This window comes from Dermacentor silvarum, chromosome 2 (assembly GCF_013339745.2).
Source record: "Dermacentor silvarum isolate Dsil-2018 chromosome 2, BIME_Dsil_1.4, whole genome shotgun sequence".
Classification (NCBI taxonomy): Eukaryota; Metazoa; Arthropoda; class Arachnida; order Ixodida; family Ixodidae; genus Dermacentor; species Dermacentor silvarum.
The window spans coordinates 135,757,445-135,774,160 of record NC_051155.1 but is presented as its reverse complement, the minus strand read 5'-3'; the positions used below and the strand labels follow the sequence as shown (position 1 = coordinate 135,774,160).

At 49.7% G+C, this 16,716-nt stretch overlaps 1 protein-coding gene across 2 annotated transcripts in view; it reads right to left on the bottom strand.

The window, feature by feature from the left end:
• LOC119441803 (uncharacterized) overlaps positions 1–16,716 on the bottom strand; it is a 458,799-nt gene that overhangs the window by 51,754 nt on the left and 390,329 nt on the right. The window lies entirely within an intron of this gene.

The following is a 16,716-nucleotide window of genomic DNA, read 5'->3' as shown; positions in this document are numbered from 1 at the left end:
ATACGCTGACGACATCACGCTATGGACTACCCATGGCAGTGATGGCACCATACAGGACACTATCCTAGCAGCCGCCAATCTGACCCAAAACTATGCAGTTAGCGTAGGACTTTCTTGTTCCCCAGAGAAGTCCGAGATGTTCTGCATCCGTCCCAAGAACCGCAACTCACCCTGCTCCCCCATCGCCATCGAACTGGAGGGCCAGACCGGTACCAGAGGTGAAAACTCTCCGGATATTGGGTATGCTTATTCAGAGTGATGGGAAGAACACCACTACACTCCGGAGACTCAAGCAGGTGGTAGTGGCGATCTCGCACCGTCATCCGCCAGGTCTCGGGCCACCACAGGGGCATGAGGGAGCGTGACCTATGCCGCCTTGTTCACGCCTTTGTACTCAGCCGTGTGCTCTACTCCACCCCCTACCTCCAGCTCTTTCGCCGTGAAACTGACGCCATGGATGCTCTCATTCGTCGGGCACACAAAGTCGCCCTCCACCTTCCCATAAATACACCTACCGACCGACTCGATCGACAGAGTCCTTCGAAACACAACCGAAATTTGCCATGTGTTTACGTAGTGTACGAACAGTGTTGGATCGAGTTTCCTCGCAGAGTCAACCAAAAAGACCTGCTCACGCAGAAAGAACATCGCAGGTTATTCACTATAACGGCAGCAAACCGGTCTCTGTGTTGAACCAAAGGGACGACCCAAAGGCGTAAATTTTTTTTTCTTTTTTCGTTAGTGTAATTTCCAGTATATATACTGACCATATTGTTCAGAAAGCGCAAGAGGTAAATAACAGAAAAAAGAAGAAAAAAATGACAAAGGCCTACGTGCAGTATATCACTCCGTCTCGAGCTACGTACACCTTTAGACACAATACTGGCAACGCGTGAGCGCTAAGCACCAGCTTCCGGCTACATCGAAAAAAAAAAAAAAAGACACAGGCATCTGAACATCTCGTATTTGGCCTCCAAGTCCAGCAGTCCGGCCCCACACGCCTTTTTCAGCGCGGACAAACGTGATGAACAGACGCGAAGCACAATAACCTTGTCACGAGAAAGGTAACTCCACGGTTTCGCGTTTCGCGATGCACCTGCGCAAAGAATGACCTTTACTTTTGTCAGTTTATTATATTTTTTTTTCGAGCGGATCTCCGTCTACATAGACCCTTGCGTGCGCCTCTTGTTCCTTGGTAGTATTCCACGCGCCCTTCCAGCGCACTCATAGAGCGGCCTTTCGCGCTCGTACACGCGTTTCAACGGACTCGTCACAAAGACGTGACAGACCCGTAATGGCTTCTGATTCACGCGAGCAAAACGGTATACGGTACACGTCTATGGACGAAGAAGCTTCTCCCGGCGGACAGGACAACCACGGCGCAGACGTCACCTGCGCGGCATCACCGCAAGGTTACGGGAAGAAAAACAAAACGGTGATAGTGGCCGCGCGCGCCGGCCGCTGCTTTTGTGTATGCGGGCAGATAACAACAACAAAAGGAGCGCTTCTTTAAACGTCGTATACGCGTTCAGGAAGGAAGCCACGCGTACACGACGAGGTCTCATGGCGCCGCCTGCACAGAGGAGTCGACCTCGCCGAGGGAGTCGTGACTACCGCGAGCGGTAATGCCGCCAAGCGGCGCGCGAGGTAATTAACGGCGGGAAAGAACAAAGTTTACATTTGTCGAGACTTTTTGGAGAGGAAAACAACACCAAACGAACAAAAGAAGGGAAATCAAGGCAAATGCTCGGCACGCGGCACGGATGTGATGTATCCACTGTGCACGCGAGCGTCGAAATCGTGCCTGATGGCGGCAAGGATTACGCGTCGAGCAGAAGGGAGGGAAGTAGTGTGCATGCTGTTACAGAAGTGGTTGCGTGACATGTAACCAACAGCGGATGTCGTCGACGCCTTATAATAGCCGCACGCTGACGGCATCTTGACGAGGAGAGACGACTCCGTGGCCTCACCGTGCAATATTATACGGTCGTTCGATATGACGCAATGCACGACAAGTGCTTCGTCAGCATGCATACGGTTCAGCGGCAAGCCGCACTTTGAGAGACAAATCACGTCCGTCGATCCGGAATTTAAAGCTAAGTGCCGCTAAAGAACACAAAGTACTCGTTGCTTGAAAAGTGCAAGACTAAATGAGAGTGGAATTCAACCACCACTTCTTTAAAAAATTCCGAGCCTGCAAGCCTCAAGGACCGTTACGAAGTATAACAAACGAGATGCGAGACTCCTGATCGAGCGTGCCCGGGTTGTAAACACCGAGAGAAAAACGCTTGTACTTCGGGATTTCGAGCCACATAGACAATCGCACTTACTCTCGAATACTTCTCGATATATGCCAGCCTGCCTAAGGCTAGTGTAGCATGCCACAAAATGGTGGTTTCTTTTTATCTGGGTGAAATGAAAAGACGTCTTTGTTAGGATTCCTGTATCCATTCTGCTCTGGACAGCGAAAGACAACGGAAAGAAAACGCCCAGCATTTCGCACTCGATAAATTGTTGACTTTGGCAGCCCGGTGTCGTCCTTAAATGAGGCGGCGCCCACCGTGGCCGACGCTAAAATAGAAGACGGCACCGCCCTTGGACGAGAAAGCCCGCGTGCTAATCCAGCGAGCAGCGCTCGCGGCGACAAGACGATTAGCGCCTGCCACCCACGGAGTTTGTGCGGGCCACGAAAGTCCTCTCTCATCAGAAAGCGCACGCTCACAGTTTCAGTCGCAGCGAGAGCGCGACGCTCCCAAAGCAGACCGCAGCCACCAGAGGCGCAACGCTGCCACTGGCGCCTTTTGTTTGTGCTCTTTGGCGCCGAGCGCGAAGACCTGTTGCCACCGCCGTCGCCCCGAAAGCGTGACAGCCAGAAGGCCGATGCGGCCAGGGCGCCAGCAGTCGTCGCCCGCTTCGTGCTCGTAGCCGCGGGGCCGTTGTCTATTCCGGGGTGCAGCCATTCACGGAGGGAGAGGGGGGGAGATAGAACAATGGCGGCTTAACCACGGGCGCGAGACAAAGAGCGACACGGCAGGACGGTTCCTCCCCGAACAGAAGCTGGTTAGCGCGCGCCGGTCGGTTGGGCCGAGGCTGCCTGCTCGGCAGGTGGTGACACGACCCACATATACACCGCAGTCGCCCGCAGGTGGGATGTCATCGGATGTAACGAATGGGGTCCGCGTTCTTGCTGCGCCATCGTATCTGTCTGTGAGAAACCCTTTTTTTTATTTTTTTTTATTCCCTCCCTATCCCGGGCACGACGAGGAAGCCGTCTCCGCAAACCATAACAAAACTGGTGAGTAGATTGAGGGACAAAGCGCTGAAAAGTCGGTAATAACCAAAAAAAAAAAAAAAAAAAGCGTGGATGAAACTAAAGAAAGATGTAGGAAAATCAGCGCACGGATGCAACCACCTGGGATCGCGCGATAGAGCTCCAAGTCGTCTCAGGACATAACGTCTTGCGAGTAACTTATTTTACTGTTAGAAATATATTGCCTTTTATGGTCTCCAAATTAGTTTTGTCAGGAGAGACATTCACTAAATGAACTTTCTAAAAGTGGGCAGGCTCTTTACACGAGCACGAATAAAGTAAACTAGCCGCCGAGCTGGAACAAGCTTTTTTTTTTTTTTTACCCCCACAGAAAGGCCGCAGCTCAAGACAAAGTATAAAGCAAAGTGAGAAACAACTTGATTGATTGATTCATAACGTCCAAGGCAACATTAAGGGGACTAATATACGTCGTAGCGGGCCAACTTCAGATTTTGACCAACTGAGGTACCTCAACCTGCACCCAAAGCATGGCATACACGAACGTCTTCGCAATCCGTCCCGCGAGAATACTAAAGGAACGAAGAAAACGATAGGCAGACGCTCTTCAGCGGTTAAAAACTAAGACTTTCACAGGCTTCGCGGAACAGTATGTGTGTATCATATATAAATTCTTCTCCTCTTAACTCGCGAGTCGCGACAGGATAAATCGACTGTTCCGAAGTGCCCGCTAAGTTGAATTGTCCTGAAGAATACAACGCCCAAAAAGTTACCCGAATATATGAATTTTTTGGAGACGTACGCTGACCAGAAGGAAACACAGCGACAAGGCCGCGGTACGTCGGACTCCCTGGAAGCAACAAAAGAGAGGTCACGCGATACGCGGCGCTTCCATTAAAGAGTTCCGTCCGCCTATATACTATAAGGCGGAAAGACTATATAGGCGCAGCGCTAAGCTGTAGACAAGCCCCGGTGCAAATGACTCACGGGATACTAGAGATCTCGCGGATGTAGGAAATGAGGGGGAGCCCGCGCGCGGAAGCAAAAGTAAATCCCTACAAGCGCAACCGAACAACACACGACATAGGCGAGCGACACGCTCTCTGCGCAGTATACGCACGCGTGAGCGGATACTGTCAATTTCTGATGAACCTCGGGTCTATGGACTATACGCGGTTGGGGCGTTACGCGTCACGAGGAAGAAGCGAAAGCCCACGTCGCATATATATACAGCCGCAAGCAAGATAGGGGCCGCCGAGGCAGCCGGAAATGGACAACGCTTCCGGCACCGGTGGGTATAGGGATGCGGACAGCAAGCAGTATACGGTATACACGGGAAAGGATCATCCCGTCTCGACGCGAGGGTCACGCGATAAGACTTCCGAGTGAGGACGGCGAATCAGCGACGCGTCCACAGAACCACAAGCCTACAACAGGAACACTATACGTGGCTGCATGGAACCGCGGGTAAATGGACGGGAAGCCAGGGTCGCCGAGTACGCATGCTGAGTACATGCTGCGTTCCTTGTTCTTCCGACGAGAACGCGCCGCGCTGAATTGGGTCGCTGGAAAAGTGCGCCCGCCCGCGCGACGCTAACGTCTCGCGTTGATGTCACGAATGAATACGCATAATTGAAGGAACTTAACGCTCGAAAGACGCATAGAGTCTACGAAGAGCGCCCCAAAGAAGGGACCTTTGATTAGGTCCTACCATGGGCACATGGACATTTCTCTCTCCCTCGACGTACCTCCTGTCCAACTGAAAGTGTAATATTGCAGTATACTATGGTTAAACACACGACGTACATAACTACTTTGGTTTAAGCGCAGCTCGCAAGATTTCGCCATTACTGGCGGCTCATACTGCTCAGAAAAGTAAGCCTCGTCGTTAAGTATACACGACCGCAACGGTGGCAGGCGTATACGTTAACCCAGAGCTCTCTAAGAGCAGAGCACTATCCGAGTAATAGTTAGGACTCGGCTAACGACAGTCGCCATGCACAACAAACAAAATCACTAACAACATGTTTTCAACAAAAGAGACGGAACTGTCGCGCGGAAGGGAGCGCTTCGAACGTTCGTGCATCGCGCCACGCCCCCCTCTCCTCCACGATTGACCGCCGCACTCCGTGAAATCGCTGCCTTCCTCCTTCACCGACGCCGGGCGAAAGGCGCAAGAGGGCAACGATCCCTTCCGAAACAAAAGCGGACCACCGTCGGGCAGGTCACACGCAACGCTGCAGCCACCATGCGCGGCGAGCGTACACCTGCAGCACACGTCTTAAGACAGACCGCGGGTTTTGCGGAGACAGAAAGTGGCCGCGGCGCCAAGTGAAGCGGAATCGTGATCGGAGAGAAAAAAAGAAACTCCGGCCCGCCCCTTCTCTGCCCAATCCACTAGACGCAGCCCGAGGCAACAGCAGCGGCAGCGGCGGCGCGACTGGTGGGAAACAATAGACTCGAGATTTATTCCTCCGCAGCCGGTGCGACGGAGCCGTTATACTTTACTGGCCGCACGCACACGGGGGCGCGCGCAACAGTGAGAGGGGTCCCGCTCGATGAATTGCCCCCCTCCCAACACTAATGCACGTATGCACCGCATCTAGTACGGCGAGCGAGGAGCGAGAGACTATGGGGGTCAGTACAACCGTCATTATTCGAAATCGTCGAGAAGGACTGGAGTGTGAAGGCACGCGTAAGAAAAAAAGAGAAAAATTACAGAGGAAGAAAGGAAGAGAGAACGAATGAGAAATGAAGACTTGCGCTGCGGAAAGTGCAACACGTCTTACGGCAGCGGAGCTCACGACAACGGCCTATAGCACGCACCGCGAATATTATTACTGCACTGCCGCCGGGGCGCGCTGGAGAGATCGATGGGCGCACGCGTTCTCAATATACACCCCGCTCTGGAAGTGTTATGAACACGGTCCGGCGGCCGTGGAAGAGATCTCTCTCGCACACACGCACACACACTCTCTCCCAAAGTTTTGTGATCGTTCAGATTGCACTGGACCGGTCGGAATTAACCCCTTCCATTCAACGAGCGGTCGAGGTTGGCGGGCCTGATTAATGCGAAATGTCGTCCGGGCGAGCGGGGTCGCTGTTGTTATGGCTACCGCCTGCCATGTGGCGGCGCAGGCGGAACGACCCAACTGTCACGTGGTATACGCCGAAATGCGGAAGGGGCCGGGTCGCGGATCTTCGCTTTAGCTACAGTTGCTAGTACCTTAGCTTACCGTTAAACGTTGGCTGACATACGGCAAATCGGGAACGGCTGTTTTCGGGCCGCTGAAAGCGAGCACTCAGATTCACAGACAGGCCGTCGACTGCTAAGCTGCAAGACGTGGGGAAAGGTAGAAGAGAAATGGCATCTTTAAAAGTGGCCCGAGTGCTTTTCGTTCTACATGTACGAAAGAAGCCTCGATGCGTGCACAACCTTCAAACTATACCCTCGGTGTCTTCGCGTGGCAGGTTCGTAATTAACACTTCGCGGTCCGCACCCCACATGGGACTTATGTATACGGACAGTTGAAAGCCTTCATCGCCAGGAGACGTGAGGTTTGAAATACGATTTTGAACGCATGGGCGCGGGCTTTCGACCCGTTTACGATGAACGTTCGATATTCACGGAATTGCTATATGCGACGTTCCAGTACGTATAATTAGATCGTCTTACCGCGCGCGCGGTTATGCAGTTCCCCTCTCTATCTGGTCGTCCCTCGATTTCACGAAAAACAGAACTCAGAGCGGTGCACCGAACTTAAGCCAAACGCGAAGGACGTGCAGGGTGATTAATCAACATCGACACACCCTGCATGCATGCGCCCGTTCACGCGCAACGTTAAAGTGTCGCTACAGCAGAACGAACGGGAAACGCGGGAAGGCTAACCAGCGAAAACTAATTTCGAAGACTTCGAGGGACCCTGAATGATGACAGTAGTAAATTGCTTAGCAAGACGACAGCCTCGGGCTAAACTTGACGATGAAAAAAAGAAAAACAACAGAATCTATAGCTGCCAGGGCGGTGTCGTTGAGAATATTATACGACGGTGTCCCTCTCCCGACCCCAATCCTTTGCTTTATTACCCAGCCTTACGCGTTTACAAGCTTCGACTTACTTTCTTCGCCGTCAAGCATTCCTTCGTGCGAAAGAAAAGCGCCAGCGTTTTCCCTGCCAAACGCAAGCATCGCAGCATTCCGTATCACTGTTTCAACGTGTAATAACGGATGCCCCGGAGAGAGCGTGCGTGCTTTCGAAAGCGCGAAGGAACATAACGAGCACGTTTCAAAAATACCGCGCATGCCGGGCAGTAACAAAGAGAGGCATCTGCATGCATCGGCGTTTGATAACACCAGCATTTGCGCAAGTCATTCTGCTCTGTGACAACTCTTCGCATGGGTACGCAAACTAACAACGATAAGACTGATCAAAAGCGCCGAAACTTACAAGCGACGCCAAATAGTTTCACGGAGTGTGCGCTCTCTGCTATGGATACCCCACTTTCTTGTATATTTATTACGCGTTGCTTCAATAAACTTCAGTTGTTAGTGCAGCGCCTGTCTTGTCAGTTTCTCTGCCACTCTGTCTGCATGCGTCTTGTAACTTGCAAACCATGAATTGTAAGGCTCCTCCTAACAAGTACAGAAATAAATCGATCTATATATTGAGTGTGAGTGTGAGTGCGTGCGTGCGTGCGTGCGTGCGTGCGCGTGTGAGATAAGAGCTCCTGGCAACTGAATGTATAGTTATTTGAAGAAATCCACGTTCGAAAACATTTTATTTTCGACGTTTCGGCGGACGACCACCTCTATCAAGCATGATTTTACACACCTAACGAGAGCTGTTCTGTACAATTCGGGTAGAATCGTTGCACAACAAGTTCGCAACAAAAACGTAATATATATAACGCCAGCAGGCAATGAAACCAAGCAAACGTAGGGGTAATTAGCTGGGCTTGAAATTGAAAGGCAAAAAAAAAAAAAATTGGAGGACGCTTAAGCTTCGCATTTAAGAGTGGAACGCGATAGCGTTATCGGGCCCCGTTCGAATCGCATTTTTCTTTGAGGGCTTCACTGCAACACAGAACGTGGGAAAGCCAGCTTGCAAAGCGCAAGTTTACACCGATTCCCTTAAAGTCAGCTTCACTTTTAAACAGAAATGCATTGCTGGGAAGACGTTTTTCCAGGGGCAATATAAGTGGTCTTATATTAAAATGTGAAGGCACTAGCACCTTTTTTGTTATTTTATTAATCGTTTGCTATTGCCCCGGCGTGCGCGCGTGTCCAAAACGCATTAGGCAGGCGAAGTCCCAATTTGACCGGCCGAGGATACGAGCGCCATCTAGATATAATTTTCACAAGTACCCGTGCGCGCGGCTGCAGCTCTGGTAGAAATGCTGGAAAAGGGATTAGTGCTTAAGTTTCCTCGGAACAGAATTATTTTTTCTCGTACATTCAAATTACAATCCGACGCCACCATGTCTGTAGGTTGTGGCTAAGTCGTACTGTACCCTTTTCTGACCGATTTCACTGTGAGAAATTCAATTTTTGTTCACCAAAACCTTGCACCATGCACGTGGAGGGCCTGCGCAGTCGGGGTGGTTGGGGATGATTTTCTCAGCCACGGACGCCGACATTCACGCCGACGCCGGATTTTCTGCGACACGCGGCCCTTAACGCTATCGCGTTTCGGATTATGAGCCACGCCGTAGTGGGGGACTCAGGAATAATTTTGTCCCTATCGAAATGCACCCGCCGTGGCCGGGATTCGTCCCGCGACCTCGCGCTTAGCAGCCCAAAACCATAGCCACTAAGCCACACACACACACACACACACACACACACACACACACACACACACACACACACACACACACACACACACACACACACACACACACACACACACGCACACGTACTACGTACGTACGTAGGTACATACATACATACATACATACATACATACATACATACATACATACATACATACATACATACATACATACATATGGAGAAAGGTGAAGTGAAACGGACAACGCGCGGACTGATATGCCAAAGTGAGCTCAATTTAATCTCGACAGCCGTGTAAACGAATCGGGCTAGTCCCTCCTCCAAAGACGCCGCCCGATGGCCGCAATCGGTACTTTTCGATCCCCATCTGCCGCTCTCAGAACTTGTGTCGTAAATTCCGCGCCGGCGCTCTTTTATCGTGCGGCGCGGCAAACGGCCAAAGAAAGAGAGAGTCACTGGCTTCCTCGCGGTCCGCCGTCACGCGTCGTTCAAAAGCGCGGCGGGCATAAAATGCCTCTTTGAAGTAAATATGCCACGGGGGCGCAGGTTTGCAGGCAGGTGCGCCCTGCGTCGACGGGAATGAACACTGAGCGTTTCAATAAATAGTACGGTGATAAAAAAGTAAATATAGTGGACCTATAGCCATCGTACGTCGCCCTATACGCGGTTTGCCAGAGAAAATTAATGACAGTAGACAGCGAAGCACACACGCGGATATAGGTCACCGCTGTTCTTTTTTTTCTATCTCTCTCTCTCTCTTGCTTGCATGCGCAGTGATCGCGACCTCTTGTGCACGAAGCTTTGACACATCGCCAGGCAAAACATCGTTTAGTACATTTTGGCACGTGAACTTATCGTCGAAGGCGTTTCACTTACTGCTGCTAAACAAACAAGCATCCCCGCAATGCGACCTCCATCGATGCCTGACGGCTTAAGCCGGAAGCAAAGGATACGAATGCATCGTGCGTCACATTATAAGCTGCACGAGTGCCACATGAAATGGTATCCCGCTGACGCGAGTAACTGCAGCGAGGCACTTTAGAAAAGGCTTGCACACGTACAAAAAGCACAAACATTGCATAAAAAGGAAAGTGAGAGAGAATGATAATTGTGTGGGGAAGCGAGTAAATAAAGCTAGTCGTATTGGGTGTTTTTCGTGGTGCAGAACAGCGACGATGGTCAAACTACATGCGAACACTTTGAGAGAAATATTTTATGAGAGCGTTTCAAAACAGCAGCAGCACTGTATATAGAGGAGCCATGTTATAATGCTGTGTTTAACGAACACGCAGATATCGATAGTCCTTACAATGACCATCTACATTCCGCTGATATGTTGGCGCAAACGCAACCGCAGCGATATATTGATATCACGAAGATACTCCTGGCTCTACTCCCCCCCCTCCCCTGGCCACTTTTATGCTGTTTCTCTAATTATATTGATAGAAGAGTTACGCAAAATTTTTTTAATAGGCATGGATCATGCCTGCCGCTAAAGATGAAACTGCTAAGCGTTTGCATGTTTCTACCGTCCTCAAGTGAAGCAACCAAAGCCTCGGCAAGGAAATAAGCTGCGATGATAAATCTACACCGATTGGTGACTCCTATATAGCAAAAAAACTATGGCGTGATTTGAGGGCATCAGACAATAGCGCGCCTGCGGCGATGCAAAGTGAAGGCGGGTAAGAGATGATCTCGACTGACGATTCGAGAGGGCTGAAACGCACGATACTCTCAACGCCACAGGCCATGCAGATAAGCGAGAAGCCGAGAGCGATACCATCAGATTTCTTTCGGGACGCGTATGGCAACAAGAAAGCCGCCACGAGTGACACGTACGCGACTACATAGGCGACGATCAAAATCGGGTCACTGCACTTTCCAACGTATAAACATCCCCGAGCCACTTGGTCCTGTCGCCATCAAACGACATTTTCGCCAGCGTATAAGCAGTTTCGTTTATGGAAGAACGCGAGAAAAACAAAAAGAAAGAGGAATAGGCATAAGCGAAGAGGAATTAACGCTGCAATCGGACATGTGCCTTAGCGTTACCTATAGTTACGCGTCTTCACTCCTGCGTACACACGCAGAAGGAGAGACCCATCTTCAAGGCAGCTGTTTCCCGTGAAGTTCAACCTGGCGGCAAAAAAAGAAGAAAAAAAAAAGAAGAAGAAGAAAGAACCAAAACGACACAACACAACCGAAGAGAGACGCAGAAACACGTTTAATCTCGAAGATCTCCACCTCGTGCAGGGCAATTTGAGGACGAAATCAGGATCCGTTCTGTCTCCGAAATCTTCCTTCTGGAGCAATTTCCAGACGCAACCGGGTCAGCGCGGCGCGTATATCGGATATACAGCAAACGTGAACGGAGAAGGCTCTCGGCTGTAATGAACGAGTCGATTGTCGCACCGTCTCTCTCTCTCTCTCTCCCTCATTCCGCTTTTTTGTTTTGCTTTTCCTCGTACATATAAACAGCTGGCCACGGTCCACACTTCGAGAGAGAGACTTCCAAAAGTATACACACTCCCAACTTTCTCAGCCAGCTATAGCGGCGCCTCGAAGCATCTCGATCTCGAAAAGAAGGCGGGGAGGCAATCAATCCAGGCTTATCTCTAAGCATGCGCGCCGTGAAACACGCGTAGGGCGCGCTGCAGCAAAAACGAGGTCGACTAGCTTCGAGATCCGAGACAGCACGTGATCCAAGCGCGGCACGCCCCGCGATAATAGCAGCCCTGTGTACGTGCGGATGGCACGTTGGTTAGCGAAGGCATACAATACAAGACCGCGTAACGAGCAGATCGAAGCCAATGCCGTAACTTTCGGGGCCGGTGATCGCGTATACAGCTGCAGCGCACTTGGCGCGCGCGTTTATGTACACAACGCCGCAGACGTACACATACGCTATATAACGCATAGGAGGCGTGCGGCATACAGCACGCATAACGAGCGCACAGCGCGCAGTTTGTCTTTAGAAAACCGATAAATGCTGACTGCTACGGTCACCCATAAATAGGGTACCGCGTCGGTCAGTGAAGGTGTATGTATGAGGGGGCGTATAGACAACAGATCGATGCCGCGCAATGCCGTAACTTTCCTGTGCCGCTTGCCTGACGCGCGGGGGAGCAAGACAGCGTTTCGTGAGTATAGATATATACACACTGGTTGGTGCACTTAATAAATAAAACGACAACGGTGTCCCGCACAGAAGGTCCGCGTTCCTATTAAGCACACATGCATCGTCGTGTGCAGGAATCGGATAGGATTATATACGAACGTTGGATGCGCACGGCATTGCAGGTATAACAAGCGAGGCAGGCGTGCAGGCGGTCTCTATACTTAAGAGCTGTAGGACGTCGTCGTGGATGCTAACCCATAAAAAATAATATCCCAAACGCACACGTGGGTTGCGCTTATACACCGAACATCGACGAAAGCGTACAAACCGAGGCAGCCGGCGTCGCACGGGCACGTATATGTCCAGATGCATGGCTTTGGCCTCGATTAACGTTCGAACAGCCGGTGTATACGAATACGGGAAACGTTTAAACAGCAGAAAGCGCCTAACAAATGTGCTAAGGGGGCGGAATGTACTGAATATACAATTGACACTACGCGTCTGATCGAAACAAATGGTTGAATATAAGTGCGCGCCTCGAAAGAGAGCGTTCTGTCGCTGTTTGTCGATCGAGTGTTTTCGTATATATATACCATGGTTTTATTAAACTTGCTCTCTCTCAATAACGCTTTACCATACCATTAAACTTGCGTGTCAGACGGAGAGGATCGCCTCTGCGGAATCACATTCGTCTAAAGTATTTTGTTTGGTTCAGTATGGGGAAGAGGCGATTGGCTTCGTTCCGTGCGCCTTCTTTCTTAATTCTTTTCTTTTTTTACGGTTGTTAGGGCAGTGGTTGGTTCTCAAGCGCGCGCGCGCGCGCGCGCGCGCGCGCACACACACACACACACACACACACACACACACACACACACACACACACACACACACACACACACACACACACACACACACACACACACACACACACACACACACACACACACACACACACACACACACAACACACACACACACACACACACACACACACACACACACACACACACACACACACACACACACACACACACACACACACACACACACACACACACACACAAATCGGTACAGAAGTCGTGCATGCGCCACCGAAACTCTGCGTACCATGGATTTCGACCCTGCGAGAGGGGCGCACGCGCCGGCAATGGGGTCTTCGAATGAACTCCACTGTAACGGCGCGAGCAGCACTCACTTGGCGCGCTAATCGGGAGGAGACCTAATTTGGACTCATTAGGGACATCGCGAGCTTCTTTCCACCGTGCGTGGCCACCCTCACCGCGGTGATTGCGGCGTGGCCGCCGAACCGTCCGTCCCTGTCAGAGGTTGCGTGCACTGCACGTCGAGGCAGAAGGGAAAGGGCACGCGTTCGAAACCGGCACATCGTTTTCGCTGCCTGACGCACGCACCCGTAAGATCGAGCCCCCATCGAGGCTGTAGACTCTACAGCAGAAGAAACACACAAAACAGTTTCAGACCGCCGAAGTATCTTCTCAAAACTGTATTCGTTTTTCTTCAATCAAAAAAGAAGAAAGAAAGTTGATTACTAGCAGAGAAAATCAAGTCCGCACTATTCACACGAATTTAGCGTCCAATACCATAGCATCCGACAATTAACCCATGGCCCTCAGTTCCCAGTGGCTGCGGAGCACCTGACCAAGGCGGCGGTCAGACCTGCTACGCGGCAGAGGGTGCTAAGAATCTCTGGGTCAAGGCAGGCCGCCAATGGAAACTGAACCTGGCAACGTTCAACACGCGCACCCTCTCGAGTGAGGCTAGCTTAGCAGGACTATTTGAAGAATTATCAGGCATTTCCTGGGATATTATTGGCCTTAGTGAGGTTAGAAGAACTGGTGAGGCTTACACAGTACTGACTAACGGCCACGTCCTCTGCTACAGAGGTCTTCCAGATAAGAAAGAATCCGGGGTAGGATTTCTAGTGCATAACAACGTAGCGGGCAACATTGATGAATTCTACAGCATTAATGAAAGGGTAGCAGTCGTCGTAATAAAGCTGAATAGGAGGTACAAAATGAAGGTAGTGCAAGCCTATGCACCAACCTCTAGTCACGATGATGAAGAAATTGAACAGTTTTATGAAGAGGTTGAACTAGCAATGAGAAAGGTGCAAACTCAGTATACTTTAGTCATGGGCGACTTCAATGCAAAAGTGGGGAAAAAGCAAGTTGGTGAGCAAGCCATTGGCAACTACGGCATCGATTCTAGGAATGCAAGAGGAGAGATGTTAGTAGAATTCGCGGAAAGGAATAGGCTCCGAATAATGAATACCTTCTTCAGGAAGCGAAGCAACAGGAAGTGGACCTGGAAAAGCCCTAATGGAGAAACAAGGAATGAAATAGATTTCATACTCTCTGCCGATCCAAGCATAGTGCAGGATGTAGAAGTGTTAGGTAAGGTTAAGTGCAGTGACCATAGGTTAGTGAGGTCTAGGATTTCTCTCAATTTGAAGAGAGAGAGATTGAAATTAGTCAAGAGGAAACAGGCCAACCTAGAGGCAGTAAGGGTAAAAGCAGACCAATTCAGGCTGGTGCTCGCAAACAAATATGCAGCTTTAGAACAGGAAGATGAAGATAACATAGAGATAATGAACGAAACCGTAACTAGGCTGATCTCAGAAGCAGCAATTGAAGTGGGAGGTAAGGCACCAAAGAAACCTGTAGGGAAGCTCTCCCAAGAAACAAAGGACCTAATAAAGAAACGACAAAACATGAAAGTGTCCAACTCAAGAGATCAGATAGAATTCGCTGAACTGTCAAAACTGATCAACAAGAAGAAAGTAAGGGATATTCGAAATTATAACGTGGGAAAAATTGAGGAAGCCGTAAAATATGGACGCAGCATGAAATCAGTAAGAAGAAAACTAGGCATAGGACGAGGCAAGATGTATGCACTGAAAGATAAGCATGGTAATATCATCAGCAATTTCGATGACATAGTAAAAGCAGCAGAAGAATTCTATACTGACCTGTACAGTAGCCAAAACAGCCAAGCTTCTTCCATTCGAAATAGTGATGAACCGGATACAGAAGCTCCTTCTATAACTAGCGATGAAGTTAGAAGGGCCTTGAAAGACATGACCAGGGGAAAAGCGCCTGGAGAAGATGGAATAACAGTAGATTTAATCAAAGATGGAGGAGATATCATGCTTGAAAAGCTTGCGGCCCTTTATACGAAATGCCTCACAAGTTCAAGTGTACCAGAGAGCTGGAAGAACGCCAACATTATACTTATCCATAAGAAGGGAGACGTTAAAGAATTGAAGAATTACAGACCCATTAGCTTGCTTTCAGTATTGTATAAAATATTCACCAAGATAATTTCCAATAGAATCAGGACAACACTTGACTTCAGTCAACCAAGAGAACAGGCTGGCTTCAGAAAGGGATATTCTACGATGGACCATATCCATGCCATCAATCAGGTAATCGAGAAATCTGCGGAGTACAATCAACCTCTCTATATGGCTTTCATAGATTATGAAAAGGCATTCGATTCAGTAGAGATATCAGCAGTCATAGAGGCATTGCGTAATCAAGGAGTGGAGGAGGCATACGTGAATATCTTGGCAAATATCTACAAGGATTCCACAGCTACCTTGGTTCTCCACAAGAAAAGTAGAAAGATACCTATCAAGATAGGGGTCAGGCAAGGAGACACAATCTCTCCAATGCTATTCACTGCATGCTTAGAAGAAGTATTCAAGCTCTTAGACTGGGAAGAATTAGGAGTGAGGATCGATGGCGAATATCTCAGCAACCTTCGGTTTGCAGATGACATTGTCCTATTGAGCAACAATGGAGAGGAATTACAAGAAATGATGGAGGACCTTCATCGAGAAAGTGCAAGAATTGGGTTGAAGATGAATATGCAGAAGACAAAGATAATGTTCAATAGCCTGGCAAGCGAACAAGAATTCAGGATCGCCAGTCAGCCTCTAGAATCTGTAAAGGAATATGTTTATCTAGGTCAATTACTCACAGGGGACCCTGATCATGAGAAAGAAATTTACAGAAGAATAAAATTAGGTTGGAGTGCATACGGCAGGCATTGCCAAATCCTGACTGGGAGCTTACCACTGTCGTTGAAAAGAAAAGTGTACAATCATTGCATTCTACCGGTGCTAACATACGGGGCAGAAACTTGGAGGTTAACAAAGAAGCTCGAGAACAAGTTAAGGACCGCACAAAGAGCAATGGAACGAAAAATCTTAGGAGTAACGTTAAGAGACAAGAAGAGAGCGGTGTGGATCAGAGAACAAACGGGGGTAGACGATATTCTAGTTGACATTAAGCGGAAGAAATGGAGCTGGGCAGGCCATGTAATGCGTAGGATGGATAACCGGTGGACCATTAGGGTTACAGAATGGATACCAAGAGAAGGGAAGCGCAGTCGAGGACGGCAGAAAGTCAGGTGGGATGATGAGGTTAGGAAATTCGCAGGCGCAAGTTGGAATACGCTAGCGCAAGACAGGGGTAATTGGAGATCGCAGGGAGAGGCCTTCGTCCTGCAGTGGACATAA